Source organism: Hippocampus bargibanti, linkage group LG12 (genome assembly GCF_051943395.1).
Source record: "Hippocampus bargibanti isolate YZ-2025 linkage group LG12, ASM5194339v1, whole genome shotgun sequence".
Taxonomy (NCBI): Eukaryota; Metazoa; Chordata; class Actinopteri; order Syngnathiformes; family Syngnathidae; genus Hippocampus; species Hippocampus bargibanti.
This window is the reverse complement of record NC_142745.1, coordinates 14,364,832-14,370,000: the sequence shown is the minus strand read 5'-3', so window position 1 is coordinate 14,370,000 and position 5,169 is coordinate 14,364,832. Positions and strand designations below refer to the sequence as shown.

At 41.4% G+C, this 5,169-nt stretch overlaps 1 protein-coding gene across 1 annotated transcript in view; it reads right to left on the bottom strand.

Annotated features, from left to right (window-relative positions):
• grm4 (glutamate receptor, metabotropic 4) overlaps positions 1-4,745 on the bottom strand; it is a 153,856-nt gene extending 149,111 nt beyond the window's left edge. The window contains exon 1 of the mRNA XM_089009528.1: positions 4,205-4,745. The gene's annotated coding sequence lies outside the window, so the exon portion shown is untranslated. The remainder of the gene's footprint in view (positions 1-4,204) is intronic.
• Positions 4,746-5,169: the final 424 nt, after the last annotated feature.

Sequence of the window (5,169 nt, the reverse complement as noted above, 5' to 3'; positions counted from 1 at the left end):
TCTTTTGGGATAAAATTTTGCTTGGCAATACGGCATGGCTGAAATCATTGTGGTTGAGTCCTATGGGCCATTATGTTTTTATTATTAATATTGTTTTGACAGAGGCACCGTAGAAGCGTGTGAAATAACTTAATAAAGAGACTTGGATTTATTTTAGTAAGTGATGAATAGAGCTGTTCAGGGACGACAAGCACCCGAGCTGGCTGTTTGTAGTGCGTCCATGTGTCTGATTCACCTCCTTTTTTTTCTTTTTAATACAGTGAAATTGTTTGGAAAAGCTCCCCGTTGAGCAGATGGTGTCTGGTGGTAGAGGAAGGATGCACACACGGCATAAACACACACATACATTCTTCCTATGTCCAATTTGACTCTTTGTAAATAGAATGCAGACGCTTTAGGACTATATAATAATTCAATGCAGCATAAGAAACCATACACTATCTTCTTTCATCAGAAAAAAAGAGTTAATTGCTCAATGATTATGGGTCTGGAGTTATATGATCTTAAAATGAGGGCGGCTGGCCAAAATACATTACGGTACATACGTATTGGTTTATATAATACTGACAATTGCTGAAGCTGCAACAAGGGGCTAACATGGAAAAAGGGGAAATTCTACCCCCTTGTGGAAGGCAAAAACAATGCCAGAGGCCATAGCCAGCGCTTTATCGGCACCCAAGCATGAAAAAACCAAAACCCTAAAAAATTCGGGAATTGCGCTCTACATCATGTTCCATTCCCGAATAAATTCGGGAATGGCACGGGAAATGTAAATTTCTCCACTGTGAGACTAATAAAGGCAAATCCAAGATAAGATAAGATAAGATAAGACAACCTTTATGTGTCTCGCAAAGGATACATTACCTATTTACAGAATCGAAATTATGAAAGGAAGAAAGTCACAGGAAAAAATGTGAATAAATATAAAATATAAATATAAGCATATTAAAATAATGTAGCTGACAAGCATGAAAAAACAAAACCCGAACAAATTCGTGAATGTCCCTCAACATCATATTTTCAATTCCCGAATAAATTTGTGAATGGCAGTGAATGAGACAAACTGACATAAGGCAAAAGCCCCAAAAACGTCAGTGGAAGCCACACAGCAGACATTTCAAGGAGAATATTGTTAGAATTAGTTAGATACACATGCTAAAAACATCCTATGTTATTTCATATCTACTGATTGTTATCAATTAGTAAGTTCATAGATGTATGTAGTTTAGTTTTCTGTATATGTTAATTGGTATACATGTCCTCAGCTTCTTCTTCTTTTTCTTTCGGCTTTTCCCTTCAAAGGGTCACCACAGCAAATCAGTGTCCTCCATCTTTAGAGGTTTGATCCACATGTTTGGTTTGGCCAAGCTTTTACGTCGGATGCCCTTCCTGAAACAACCCTCTGTATTTATCCGGGCTTGGGACTGGCACAGGAAGACTTATGTCCCTTTGTGGCTACAGAACAAGCCAGCTTGTACTTAGTTAATATAGAAATCTAGCTATCATGTTTCAGTCTAATAATAAATATTCATGATTGTATCTAGCAGATGATAGGTCCTTTTCAAAGTGACATCACTCCTGTTGTTTATAAATGCCTGAGACACGCTTATGCGCGCGCTTTTGCCTCTCTGTCTCTTGGCCTAGCTTCTCCCCTGGAGAACATCCTCTAGCTGCCTGATAATAAATATTCCTTTTTTTGTATATCACCTTGCTTCCTGCTGATTTAATATTTAGACTATACAAATGGAGAGCTGAACCAGGAAGAACAACATTTAACGCAACAAATATCCCTCAGTGGGAAGAACTGGAAAAACCCAATATGTCATCGATATCTCCTTGCAGACCAAAAGAGAATTAATTAAAAGATTTTTTGTTTTGTTGAGTCAGAGCCTTGAAATAATGACACCGTTAGTCACGTCGGAATGCAGACAATGGCATACTCGCACCACCACCGCCACCACCACGCATGCACCATCCAATTGAACCTGTGAGAATGACACGACGCAAAGCTAATCGTTGGGCACCAAAAAAAAGGCCACGGGGGTGTCAGGTTGCTCACAGTGCAATGGCGGCGTAACTCAATGTGCACCAGGTGCTCTGCACCTCCATCCCCCTCGACGACAACTAAATGATGCTGCCGCAGTAAGAGGCATGCAAGCTTAAAGTGCCTGATTCAAGTTTGCTGGGGGCGGAAGAAGAAGGGGAGGAGGAGGAGGAGATGGCACCAACATCACGACAATCACACAAACACACGCGTGACGCTGAAAAGAGCTCTTTCCATTTGTGTTCACCACTCAAAATATGGCACGTAAGAATACAGGTAACATCCGACTTACGACCGAGTTCCGTTCGGACCAAACGGCCGTAAGTCAAAATGGTCGTAAGTTGAAATACATTCAAATTGTTGAATAGAGACTCAGAGGCTAAATGACTCGCAAACTCCCCCTTCTGGTGCCATTACATGTTGTGCGAGAGTGAGATGCTGACTGACTGGCCAAAATGTCCGTACGCATTGCCTGCTAGCGTGTTGCGAAAATTAAAATAGGGTCTGGAGGTGGTGGTCGTAAGTATGGGTGGTCGTGAGTCGAGTCAGTCGTAAGTCGGATGTCACTTGTACTTGGAATTTTGTTATAGGCCAACAACTCATTCGGTGCCATTCACGATTTTTTCTGGAATAGAAAATATGACGTAGAGCTCCATTCCCCAATTAGTTCCGGTTTTGTTTTTTCTTGCTTGGGTGCCGATAAAGCGCTGGCAATTGAAAATATGATGTAGCGCTCTATGTCATATTTTCAATTCCAGAATCCCTTTAAATACCTTTAAAATACAGTAAAGTGTCATTATATCGATATTCAAGGGAGTCCGAAAAAATATCGATATAACCGGGACTATCGATATATCCGACCCTGTTTGCATGTAATTTTCTCCGTGCATGCATAGAAATAGTATCGATATAACCGGGACTATCGATATATCCGATATCGATACAACAAGACTTTACTGTATAACATAGAGCCCCATTCCCGAATTAGTTCCCGTTTTGTGTTTTCTTGCTTGGGTGCTGATAAAGCGCTGGCCAGACTTCTGGCAATTGAAAATATGACTTAACGCTCTATGTCATATTTTCAATTCCAGAAACCCTTTTAAAAAATGACGTAGAGCACCATTTCTAAATTAATTCAGGTTTTGTTTTCCCTTGCTTGGGTGCCGATAAAGCGCTAGACAGCCCTCTGGCATTGTTTTCCCGTTCCACAAGGGGGCAGGATTTCTCCTTTTTTCATGTTAGCGCTTTGTTACAGCATCAGCTGTTGTTATAATAATAATAATAATAATAATAATAATAATAATAATAATAATAATAATAATAATAATAATAATAATAATTAATTTCATTTATAACTCTCAAGGTAACTTTACAGTAACAGGATAAGTTTTTCCTGTGGATGAAAAGCGGCAGCCACACGCGCCAGCGTTCACTCAACCCAGAAGTAACTCCACACAAAGCTAGCTGGGTAGCTCGATAGCTCGCCAGCTGGACAGCTAGATAGCTATCCATAGCACTATATAAACCAATATGTACTGTATTGCATCGTATTTTGGACAGCCGCCCCCATTTCAAGCTCATATAACTCCAGACCCATATAACTTAGGAATTAACTTTTTTTCCAATATTCTGTGACACTGGAGTGGACAAATTTTTGCACATCGTCTGGGAGTGAATGAGTTAAAGGTACTTAATGACATGACTCAACTTGTTTCATATGTATTGAGATGTAAACTAATGTAATGTGTATGTGAGGGGGGCAGAGGGGGTTAGTTTGCACGTTGTTTCCACTTATGTGCACCAGCTGTTGCTATACCTGTATAGCTGCAGCTATAGGCTGAGAGGCTATATCGAATTTGGGGGGCGAGTTAACCGAATTTTAGGGGGACTGAGAGTCCCCCTAAAAAAGGGGGTTGAGTCGCCTCCGCAGCTCAAGGTGCTTGTATGCAGAAAAGACCATGTAAATTTTTAAAGCCATAAACGCAATAAAAAAATAGTTGGGCGTCGCACTGCACTAATTGATGCACTTCGGCATACAAATCCGTAAAGATTTAGTTCCCATACTTTAACCCTTTCGATATCATAATCCGAAATCGTTATATTTTTAAGACGTTTTTACGCGGAATCAATAACGTGGTGCATTTTTTTGTCAGCACTTACCAGCAGGTCTCTTCCAGTGCGGTCTACCCGGCGAAGTGACCCACATCCAATGCGCCGATCTTCGGTCCTCGTTTTTGGGCTCGCAGCAGTCGAGCTCGCGCGTAATATCCACGAGTAAATCCACACAGTGGCGTACAGCGAGAGAAGTGGTGTTAAAAAAAACTCTGGAACTTGAATTGTGGGTGGTTGAGTGGGGAGGGGGCGACACCGCCAACGAAGCGAGGCTGCCTTTTTTTTCGTCTTCCCCCTAGGTGGACGTTTCCGTTGATTGATGCACGACGGAACGCCGCACGGGGTCTTATCTGCGCCGAACTGCAACCAGGGTACGGGAGAAGGTGAAGGTGTTCCGTGCAGATTGGTGAATGCGCGGCGATGGCTGCGTGAAGGTGTTACTCCTTATTTTGGATAAAATGTCAACGCAGTTTCGACAGGAACAGCGCGACAGCCATGATGCCAATAAAAGATCAGTTCGAGTGGAATTGTATCCATCCCGAAGACGTGCATGATGTTTGATAACCCCACGCTTAGGATGTGTGTGAGCGAGCTGTGGATGATGCGCGTGGTTGGAGTGCGTAAAGGCGGGCGGGGTAATGGGGGGAGGGGGCTCTCAACACTTTTGGCATGGAAAAAAATGTGTTAATTTTCGATTCAGCTTCAAATACTGTTGGTTGGACCAATAATTATTTGATATAAATTTACAGTACAGACGATCACCAGCTTACCAGGATTTACGAAAATTGTACATACGAAGATTTTTGCGGGGATTGTACAGTGATACCTTGGCTCACGAATTTAATTGGTTCCCAGACAGTGTGTAAGGCGAAGTGTATATCCCAAAAAAATTATTTCCCATAGGAAATAATTAAAATGAGTATAATCCATTCCCAAGTCCCCAAAAAACATGATTTTCTACAAAATAAACCGTAAAATTACACAAAATGTACCCTATTTTATGTATAATAAAT